The 12,090-nt window shown below is 52.6% G+C and overlaps 1 protein-coding gene across 1 annotated transcript in view; it reads right to left on the reverse strand.

Annotated features, from left to right (window-relative positions):
* Positions 1-12,090, reverse strand: part of LOC133359101 (uncharacterized) — a 600,431-nt gene that overhangs the window by 516,880 nt on the left and 71,461 nt on the right. The gene's annotated exons all lie outside the window — the stretch shown is intronic.

Raw genomic sequence — 12,090 nt, forward strand, 5'->3', positions numbered from 1 at the left:
CTCGCGTTTTCTTTAACGTTTTCCAAGAAGAAAAATAGAAATCTAACAAAAGAATTAACCAGCAAACAATGGAGGCTTGTTATTAGATATTCCCTTATGTTACTCGTATTCACTGCACATATATTATTTTGTATTGTGTGTTTCTATCTGCATGACCTTACCAAAAACTAGGGAATACGTATTCCAGAAAGCTTAAGTGGAAACTTAGTTGCACTTAACCTCAGGACATTAAAATATAACTCAAGAATAAATGTAACACACAGGAACACATAAATGTATTGCAAAAATCTCCTCAGCCACCTTTGTCTCCAACGGTCCGGCACAAACAGATGGCCCATGAATGCTTGGGGGGTTAGAAAAGGTCGCGAGGAGGGGTCGCGGGGGTGTCTGGTTCTTCTCGCTCGGTTTGTTGTTTGTTTTCCCTCTCGCAAGAGATGCGCAGAGAGGGGAGTCACGTTTTTGAGTTTAAGCACAAGCGCACATCATGAATGAGCAGTCTGGTTCGAGTCGCGCTCAGTCTCGCAACTCGGCTTGCGACGCGGTGTTGCGACGGGGCTCGCAAGAGAGCTTGGGCAGATCGGCCTCGAGGAGAGATGGGACGACGAGGGGTCGTAGAGTGACCGCCTGAGAGCAGTCTGGTTTGAGTCGTGCTCAAGCCCGCAACTCGGCTTGCGACGCGGCGTTGCAACTCAGGTCGCAAGAGAGCTGGGGCAGGTCGTGCCTCGAGGAGAGATGGGACGACGAGGGGTCATAGAGTGACCGCCTGAGTGCAGTCTGTTCAAGTCGCGCTCAGTCTCGCGACTCGGCTTGCGACGCAGCGTTGCGATGGGACTCGCAAGGGAGCTGGGGCGCGTCGTGCCTCGAGAAGTGATGGAACGAGGAGGGGTCGTTCGAGTCGCAGAAGTCTGAGTTCAACCTGGGTCAAGGCTGGGTTTCAGCCGTGCTCCGGCTGGCGGAGCGTCGTGAGGGAGCAAACACCGATGCCGATAGCAGGTGTCGCTTCTCGCAGAACGAAGTTAAGTACGAGTGAAGCTGGCAGCTGCACGAACAAAGGAAGCACGGAGAAGAGAGAGTGACGAGTGACGACAAGCAATCAACCTGTAAAAGGGCGAAAATCGCCAAGCGTCGACCAAGCGAGCATCGAAAAGGACGAGCAGCAGCGGAGAGCGACGACGATATCATCGCGCACCGCGTCACCGAGCGTCGTGCCGACCCAACAATCATCCAGCAGTGGAGAAGCCTGGAGCTGCCACCAAGAGAGAGAAAGCGCCATCGAATGCGCAGTGTGTTTGATACACACACACACCGACCAACACCCAGTGAGAACAGACAAGATGTCCGCAGCGACGACGGAATCATCGCGCAGCACGACGGCGAGCGTCGTGCAAACTCAATCGAGCAGTGGAGAGAGGAAGGCAGCACGGGCTCGCGGCGGCCACGCCCAAGCGAGAGGAACCCCTAAAGAGCTGGTTGTATCTCCCACACCCCACAAGCTAACGACACAACTCCCGGCTCTAAGGAAAATGTAATTTATTTTACAAGGGACAACGCACACACAACACGCACACGAATAAGACTTTCAAAAAGTTATATTTGCGTTTCAAAAAGGGTTGCCATTTCAAGGTGGTGCGTTCAATATCAACTGACCGTGCAAAGCAGTTGCTGCCGTCGAGTTACATGAATAAGAAAGATTTTAGTCATTTATTTTCGTTAATTGCATAATCTTGCCCATGGATTTATTGACGTATGCTTTCGCCTTTGCATACTAGAGTGTCATGTGTTTGTTGAGAATTAAAATTGCTTAACACCAACTGTTCGAGTGCTTCTTTCCAAGTCCATGCAAAACTGTCTTATTCTTAAGAACTGTATCCTGTGATGAGATATGAAACTGGAGCCCTAATATAACATAACACACACTAAGATAATCAGTAAATGTTAATCAATGATAATCGTGTTATCCTGATTGATACAACTCTGGATAACGAAGCTAAGCCTAATTATCATAACTGCTCACATTAACATAATCGCAAGCATCCGCATAAATTACTACGATTATCTCCGTGATTATCATAATTTATGCATATATAATACACACATTAACATAATTTATGCGATTTGCGCATTTTCCGGAAAATTATTAATTTTTATTATTTTTATCAAAATTTCATAATCCAACATATATAACACTGTTCCGAGTGTGCTCGTCGGAAGCCACCGAACCGTAGTTGTATTCCGCCCTTGAAATCAATCCAGGTGACGCGCATTAACGAACTGGTGGCTCTGGACATCCTCGGACCCTTTCCCCCATCCTGTTGATGGGTGTGAAATATTTCTCGCGGTGGCCAGTGGCTTGGCCCTTGCCCGATCAGTCGGCATCGTCTATCATGGAGGCATTTCTGTATGGGTACGTGATGGACAAGGGCACGCCCGAATGGCTGCTTACGGATCAGGGCCGCAACTTCTCATCTAAGTTGTTGCATAATGTGTGTGATGCATTGGGCACCAGGAAAGTACGTACTTCGCCCTACTACCCACAAACGGATGGGATGGTTGAGCGGTTGAACCGTACCCTGTCAGCTATGCTCTGCCATACTGTTAGAGAGAAGCAGGCCGATTGGGATTTGCACATCCCTGGGGTGCTCTCCGCCTACCGGATGGCACCGCACGCGTCCACTGGGTACTCGCCCTTTTTCCTCATGTATGGGCGTGAGAGCGTGCCGCCCATTGATGTGTAGTTGGGGGCGTGCGCTAAGGAGCCCGCGCAGACTCTCCCCGAATACGTTCGCGACACGGTTCGCCGCGTCACGGAGGCACAGGATGTGGCACAGATTGGCACGTCTAAAACCCAGGTGCGCTCGGCACCCGCAACGCGCTATGCCGTGAGCTGTAGGGGACTGGGCCGGGCTCCATTGTCCACAGGTGCCGGTGGGTACCTCTTTCAAGCTGCACAGGCCCTGGCAAGGTCTTGTGGAATTCATCGAGGTATCTAGTCCTCAGTGCGCACGTATCCGGGCAGGGTCGCGCCGTTGGTATGTCCACACTTCTCGGTTGAAACCCTTCTTTGCTCTTCGCATCGATCCGTCATCCCCAAGGGTTGCCTTGCCGGTGTCTGATGTGTCTGACGAGCCACCCCCCTTGCCTGTTGAACCTCCGAAGGGGCCTGTTTTGCCTCCCACAGACTCGGCGGCCCTGAGGCAACCGGACACAGGCCGGGCCTTCACCTGCGGAGAGCGAGAGATGTCGATCCCGCCGCTCTTCCAACCCCGCCTGGATTGCAGTCAGCGAAGCCCCCTGCTCATGCAGGGGATGGTCCGGCATCGCGTACCAGATCCAAATCTCTCCCCTTCCGTTGATTGTTACCGTTCCTTGTTGTTATGCGTTGCTTTTGTTCCAATTGTCTGTTACTGTGTTACTATGTCTCTGGCATTATGGACTTGCTTTGAATTAGCCGGGACGGCTAGTCTTTTACACCATGTTGGGGGGTCCCCGGTTGGTGGGGTGGGCTTCACCGCCTCAGCCTCTAAGCCAACCAGGCGACACGAACCATCGGGGGTAAGGTTCAAAGGCGGAGCCCGCGGGCGCTAGGGGGTGGTATTATCTGGAAAGTTCTTAAGGGGTTTGGTGAAAGGCGAAGTCTGGGTGATGCGGGAAGGGGATATAAGAGAAAGCTGGAAGGGGCCCGGGGTCAGTTGGTAAGGGCTGGAAGCGGGGCCACGTCTCGAGTCTCCGCGAGCCATTGGCCACATGGCAATGCGGAAACAGCTCACGGCGCACCGTCTGCCAACGGTGCGCGGGAGGGGAGGAGCAGGAGAGAAAAAGTGGCGCAAGAGCGGGATGCCGGCTCACGCGCCGCGCCGTGGAACGACAGAACAGAGCGGAATGCGTGCTGTCCAGTAAATGAAGAAATTAACACGGAGACACAGTCGCTTGTCGTCGACCTGATTTATTACATTGGCTTTTATTACAGCAGTGCATACTGACTGTGGTGATACCTGCTATAATCACAGCAGTGCATACTGTGGTGGTACCTGCTATGATTACAGCAGTGCATACCGTGGTGGTACTTGCTATGATGACAGCAGTGCATACTGACTGTGGTGGTACCTGCTATGATTACAGCTGTGCATACTGAGTGTGGTGGTACTTGCTATTACAGCAGTGCATACTGACTGTGCTGGCACCTGCTATGATAACAGCAGTGCACCCTGACTGTGGTGGTACCTGCTATGTTTATAGCAGTGCATACTAACAGTGGTGATTCCTGCTATGATTACAACTGTGCATACTGAGTGTGGTGGTACCTGATACGATTACAGCAGTGCATACTGCCTCTGGTGGTACCTGCTATGATTACAGCAGTGCATACCGACTGTGCTGGTACCTGCTATGATAACAGCAGTGCCTATTGACTGTGGTGGTATCATGCTATTGTAATAAAACACTTTGACGACGATCCTAGACTTGTGTCTTCTTTATTCTTTATTTCTCGACAGCTGGACAGCTCCGCGTCCCTCCCACGTAAGCGCCGCTCGCTGCGCGTTGCACTGCGTGAGTTGTTGTTGTCCCGCGCACGGCTCGCTCACCCTCCCCGCTCCCGCGCACCGCTGGCAGACGGCACACGAAGAAACAGCCTCCGGACCACCACGTAGCCGCTGGCGTTCTGGAGGCGCGAGACGTGGTCCCGCTTCCAGACTTCCCACACTGTTCCCGAGCCTCTTCCTGCTTCCCCTTATAACCCCCTCACGCATCACCAAGCCCCGCCTCTAGCCATGCCCCCTTATGAACCCTTCAGATGGTTCCCCACGAGCATCTTTGAGCTCTGCCCTTTAACTTTGGCCCAGATGATCCCATCCACCTGATTGGCTAATGGTTGAAGCGGCGGAGCCTATCCCACCGATCGGCGACCGTCGGTGTACTCTCGTATTACATCACCCCTAGCCATCCCGGCTAGGAATGAGCTAAAGCGCATAATGCGAGAGAAACCGCGAATGACGAACAGATCACCAATAACAACGAACACAAGGTAAGTAACGGTAACAATCAACAAAATGGAACGGATTTGGAACGAGTACACGACGCCGGCCCATCTCCTGCATCAGTACGAGGCCTCGCCGGCTGCAACCCAGCAGGAGGCGGAAGAGCGACGGAATCAGCGTCCGTCGACGCAGGTGAAGGCCCGGCCGGTGCAGGGTCATTAGCAACCGGGATTTCCAGGGTCAGCGAGTTTGCGGGAGGCAAAACAGGCCCCTTCGGGGGTTCAACCGGCAACTGAGGTGGCATGTCGGACGCATCAGACAACGGCAAGGTAATTATTGGGGATGAAGGATCAACGCTCGGAGGAAAGAAAGATTTCAACCGAGACGTGTGGACGTACCAACGGCGCAAACCCGCCCGGATACGAACACATTGAGGATTGCGTATTTCAATCAATTCCATAGGCCCTTGCCATGGCCTGTGCAGCTTGGGAGGGGTACCCACCGGCACCTGGGGGCAATGGAGCCAGGCTCGGTCACCCACAGCCCACGGCATGTCGCGATGCTACCGACGAGCACACCACTCGTTACGAGCCTGGATTTTGACCGTGGCAGTTCGTTACCGCCTCCCGTGCTTCTGTGACACGGCTAACAGAGTCGCGGACGTGTTCGGGAAGGGTCTGCGCGGGCTCTTGAGTGAGCGCTCCCAGTTGCATGCCAATCGGTGGCACGTTCTCCCGGCCATACATGAGGAAGAACGGCGAGTACCCGGGGGAAGCATACGGGGCCATATGGTAAGTGAAGAGCACGCTAGCGATGTAGAGATCCCAATCATCCTGTTTCTCGCTTACAGTGTGGCAGAGCATGGCAGACAAGGTACGGTTCAATCGCTCAACCATCCCATCTGTTTGCGGGTGGTTAGGCAATGTCTGTATCTTCTTAGTGACCCAGGCATCACACACATTACATAGCAACTTATACGAAAAATTTCGGCCTTGGTCCGTAAGCAATCGTTCCGGCGCACCTTTGTCCATCACATACCCGTTCAAAAATGCATCTGTGATGGACGATGCCGACTGATCAGGCAAGGGCCAAGCCACTGGCCACCATGAGAAATATTCCACCCCACTAACAAGAATTTATTTCCCCTGGTGGTAGGAGGCAAAGGCTCGAGGTTGTCAAGAGCCACCAGTTCGTTAATTCGTGTAACCTGAATCGATTTCAAGGGTGGAATATATTTCTGTCTCGGTGGTTTCCGCCGAGCGCATTCGGGGGCAGGCCTGAATAGCTATGGCGACATCGGCCATCATGCCGGGCCAAAAATAATCCCTCTGTAGCGTGAGTAAGGTTTTCTGCACGCCGAGGTGCAACAATTTCTCGGCGTGCAGCACCCGAATCAACTCGTGCCAAAGCGCGACGGGAACCACCAGACGCCAACGGCCCAGCAAATCATCTCTCCACATTAACAGACCGTCCTAGAAGGCCGCTTGTGGGGAGTCATCCTTGGACGAGGACACACGCAGCCCGTCAGCCTGACATCGCAACGAAACAAACGAGTCATCCAATAGTTGCTCGCGGATGCATACCGAGCACGGCAGGTGCAACGCACTGTCAGCCGGCCCCGGGCTGGCATGGTCCGCGGAATCCGCCACCGCGGACATGACAGGCCGAGGGGTTTGAGGGAGACACCGATTAGTGCCTGAAGTGCATGCGCAAGGGGACTCCTGCGGCAACCTGGAGAGCACATCCGCATTACCATGGCGAGAACCCTTATGATACCTTATGTCGAAGGAGAATTCCTGCAATTTCTCCAGCCATCAAGACAGTTGGCCAGATGGTTGTTCAATATTCAAGGAATATTGCAGGGCAGCATGGTAGTGTGTACAATACATTTTCTGCCGTAAAGGTAAGGACGATATTGGCGAACAAAATGGACGATCGCCAATAGTTCCCTGTGTGTAACACAATAGCGACTTTCTGCCGGAATGAGGACACAGCTACCATATGCTACCACCCGTTCTACACCATTTTTGTACTGGGACAAAATGGCACCAATGCCCGTATCGCTGGCATCAGTGTCCAGGATAAAGGGCAAGGAGAAGTCGGGATAATCAAAGGTCGGCGCGGTCTATAACCGATCCCGAAGGGTTCGGAACGCCTGCTCCTCCTCCAATCCCCATTTAAACCTTTGATTCTTTTCCGTGAGGATGTGTAGAGGCCTTGCGATGGTAGCAAAATTTGGAATGAACCGATGGTAGTAGGATGCGAACCCGACAAAACGGCGCACATCCCCCACAGAGGTTGGGGTCGGCCAGTCATGGACGCAAGAAGTTTTGTCCGGGTCCATGGCAACACCATCGGAACTGACAATGTGTCCTAAGTAACGAACGGAGCATTGCAAAAGTTGACACTTCTTAGGTTTAATTTTGAGATTAGAGGAACGCATCCTGTCGAAAACAGACCTCAATTGCTGAAGGTGTTCCTCGAACGTATGACTGAACACAATAACATCGTCTAAGTATATGAGACATGCGTCTCATTGCAACCCGGCCAAAACCAGCTCCATCAAGCGCTCGAACGTGGTGGGAGCGGCATTCAATCCCATAGGAAGGCAGTTAAATTGGAATAGTCCCTGAGGCGTACCGAACACCGTCTTTGGCTTCAAAGAATGATCGAGGGGTAGCTGCCAAAATCCAGAAGAAAGATCAAAGGTGGAAAAGTATTTCGCTCCTGACAGGGCATCGAGGAAATCATCCATCCGTGGCAGAGGGTACGCATCTGCCACGGATACCTTATTAAGCTTACGGAAATCAACGCAAAATCGGAGGCTACCATCCTTTTTCTTAACGAGAAAAACAGGAGTGCCCCAAGGCTATTAGATGGAGAAATTTGTATCAGCGGCCAGCATCTCATCCACCACGCAGCGCACCTGGTCCCTCTCCGAGGGACTCAGCCGGTGTGGATTCATCCATATAGGGCTCACATCTCCGGTATCAATGTGATAGGACAATAGCGATATGCGAACCAAATCAAAATCCTTTTTACAAAAAATGTAAGCATAGTTGGATAGCAGCGCCCGTAGCGCACTACGTTGATCAGCGGTCAAAGATGCATTTTCCTGGCACAATTCCGCGATCCAACGATCGTCGGATTTTGCACTGGAATCAATCACCCCAGCCAATTTTCATGGTCGATTATCATCATGATCTGTAAAAGTGGTAGTGGCGTGACCCAACACCATACCGGCCGTGACCAAAATACACTCTGTATCCCCGTTTAAAACTTGCAAAAACGGGGCCTGACCGGCCCGGACAATCGTCTGAGCCCCCACAAGAGCAAGACCCTTGGTGGCACTGTTCGATGGGGACAAAAGTACGCCCGCCACCACGTCTACCTCGTGGAAACATTTCCGGTACCGCAATGGAATGAGCATTTGGGAACCCGGAGGAATCTCAACCGAAACATCCGCAAGTGCCTGCACAGCAACGCATGGCGAGGGACGACTCAACGGGGATGGCAAAAAAAACATCTTATGACCCGCTGGCAACTCCAGACAGCCCTGATCGACAATAATTTTAACTGGCATCTTACGAAGAAAGTCGGTGCCCAACAAGCAGGGCACCACCAAGGACCAGGAAATCAAGACCATCCCCGATGCAGCAACATTTCCCATGGCAACATGGGCGTCAACGTGTCAGATAATGCCCATACTACCCCTGTTAGCATCAATACATGCATCGTAAGCCAGCCGCACACGCGAAGCAGGAATAGAAAGGAGGTGGAAAATGACGTCGGAGATAATCGTGGCAGACGCTTCGGTGTCCACTAATATCCAAACGACCACCCACTGTATAGAACCCGGTACCGTGGAGGCTCCCGTCGCAGCCACTACAATATGGCGTGCCAATTTCCTCCATTGCATAATCGTATGTGGCGAACCATCAAAGGCATCGTGTGAGTCGCGAATCGGTGAATGTTTAAGCGCGTCGGAAAATGCCTGAAGTGTCAATATATGCCGGGTTTCTGATGCATGCCGACTTGCCTTGCTGGGGTCGCTGCCTGTCCATGGAGACGGCGCTAAAGATGGAGTCCTGGGAGGTGGCGGAGGACGGGAATGACTCCGACAGTCACGTGCGAAGTGGCCCAAGCGGCCACACTTGAAGCATGTCATCCCAGCTCGCCGAGCGGCCCCGCCGTCGTCCCTGTGTGGTGTTGAGGACCCTCCTCCACGCGCCCCAGGTCTCCGCCGCGGATCCCAGCGAGGCGCGGTGGCGGCCAGGTGTCTGACCCCCGAGTCATCCGGGATGTGGACAACTCGAGATGGCGCCCATCCCATCGGCGCATCATCCATGGCAGGGTCTCCCATCCAGGCGGCTATCTGCGCCAAACGGCGCAAGTTGTCCTGGGCGTCGAGGCACCTAGCGGCTCATGACCGCACACAGGCAACATCTTGCCCAAGATGAGGGGGTCGAGTATATCAGGTTTGGCGTCGGGTTAAGCAGCCATCGTGAGCGCCAACTGAGCACCCCGGTAGGCAAGCGGAGACTCGTTGGTCCCCTGCCAACGCTGCATAAAATTTCTCTGAGTGTCCGACGGTGGCTCAAAAACTTCCGCCATCTCGGCAAATGCGCCTTTCAACATCTTCTTCTCAGAGGGGATGGAGCGGAACACCGCTAGCGATACATCGTCAAGGAAAGTAGGCAAAGCATCCAAGGGCTCCTCCTCCGTCTACCGCATGGAACAAAACGCGGACTCGAACCGCCAAGTAAAAGCACTCCAGTCGCCGCCCGCGACAAATTCCTTGATGTGAGGAAGACGATGGCTGCACCCCGCGCCGCAATCACCCGCCGACGACGTCATTGGCGGCTGCGCACCACGCGGCTCCGGTGCCTTGGTCTAGCCAGCCGCGTTTGCAGTAACCGGGTCCGCGGCACCCGGGGTCGGTTGGTCTTGGGTGAGCGAGTCATCATCTTCGTCGGAAGACGGCGCAGGCGGGTTCTTCTTCTTGATATGCTTGAACATTCTCGTAGCACTTGTTTCGTCCGATTTCAAGAGTCACTCTGACACCACTTGTAATAAAACACTTCGACGACGATTCTGGACTTGTGTCTTCTTTATTATTTATTTCTCGATGCCTGGACAGCACCGCGTTCCTCCCACATAAGCACCGCTTGCTCCGTGTTGCCCGGTGTGAGTTGTTGTTGTCCCGTGCACGGCTCGCTCACTCTCCCCGTTCCCGCGCACCGCTGGCAGACGGCGCACAAAGAGACAGCCTCCGGACCACCACGTGGCCGCTGGCGTTCCGGAGGCGAAGGACGTGGTCCCGCTTCCAGAATTACCACACTGACCCCGAGCCTTGTCCTGCTTCCCCTTATAAACCCCTCACGCTTCACCAAGCCCCGCCTCTAGCCACGCTCCCTTACGAACCCTCCAGATGGTTCCCCATGAGCACTCTTGAGCTGCGCCCTTGAACTTTGGCCCCGATGATCCCATCCACCTGATTGGCTAATGGCTGAAGCGGCGGAGTCTATCCCACCAATCGGCGACCGTCCGTGTACTCTCGTATTGGACTATGACTGCATAATGACTGTGGTGGCACCTGCTATGATTACAGCAGTGCATACTGACTGTGGTGGTACCTGCTATGACAACAGCAGTGCATATTGACAGTGGTGGTCTCTGCTATTATTAAAGCAGTGCATACTGACTGTAGTGGTAACTGCTATAATTACAGCAGTGCATACTAACTGTGGTGGTACCTGCTATGATTCAAGCAGTGCATACTGTGGTGGTACCTGCTTTCACTACAGCAGTGCATACTAACTGTGGTGGTTCCTTCTATGATTACAGCAGTGCATACTGTGGTGGTACCTGCTATGTTTACAGCAGTGCAAACTGACTGTGGTGGTACCTGCTATGATTACAGCAGTACATACTGACTGTGGTGGTATCCTGCTCTGACTACAGTAGTGCCAACTGACTGTGATGGTATCCTGCTGTGATTACAGCAGTGCATACTGACTGTGGTGGTACCTGCAATGATTACAGCAGTGCATACTGGTGTGGTGATAACTGCAATGATTACAGCAGTGCATACTGCTGTGGTGGTATCCTGCTCTGAATACAGTAGTGCCAACTGACTGCGGTGGTACCTACTATGATTACAGCAGTGTATACTGACTGTGGTGCTACCTGCTATGATTACAGCAGTGCATTCTGACTGCTGGTACCTTCTATGATTACAGCAGTGCATAATGACTGTGGTGGTACCTGCTATGATTACAGCTGTGCATTCTGCTGTGGTGATACCTGCTATGTTTACAGCAGTGCATACTGACAGTGGTGGTACCTGCTATGAATACAGTAGTGCCAACTGACTGTGATGGTACCTGCTATGATTACAGCAGTGCATACTAACTGTGGTGGTATCCTGCTATGACTACAGTAGTGCCAACTGACTGTGGTGGTATCCTGCTATGATTACAGCAGTGCATACTGACTGTGGTGGTACCTGCTATGATTACAGCAGTGCATACTGAATGTGGTGGTACCTGCTATGATTACAGCAGTGCATACTTCTGTGGTGATACCTGCAATGATTACAGCAGTGCATACTGCTGTGGTGGTATCTTGCTATGATTACAGCAGTGCACACTGACTGTGGTGGTAGCTGCTATGATTACAGGAGTGCATACTGATTTTGGTGCTACCTGCTATGATTACAGCAGAGGGGGGGGTCTGACTTTTTGTGACGCCATGTGACGAGGGGGGTAAAAAATCGTCTAAAATCGTGTGATGTCATTTATGCACGGCCCCTTTCACACAAACTCACTCTCACTCACCATCACTCATGCTCCCTCATTCACTAAAAAATGTACACTTCCTCACTCACTCACACCAACTCACTCATTCTCACTCTTACACTCTCTCAGTTTTACTCACACACCCTCACTCTCGCGTAACAATAGCCGCCAGTCGCCATTAAGTGGCGGTGACGTCACTATGGTGCTTGGGGCCGTCCATAAATGACGTCACGCGATTTTGAACGATTTTTGACCCCCCCTCCTCGTCACACAGCGTCACAAAAAGTCAGACCCCCCCCTCAAATATGACGTCA

This window comes from Lethenteron reissneri, chromosome 64, assembly GCF_015708825.2.
Source record: "Lethenteron reissneri isolate LAM-NWPU_2019-01 chromosome 64, ASM1570882v1, whole genome shotgun sequence".
NCBI classification, from domain to species: domain Eukaryota; kingdom Metazoa; phylum Chordata; class Hyperoartia; order Petromyzontiformes; family Petromyzontidae; genus Lethenteron; species Lethenteron reissneri.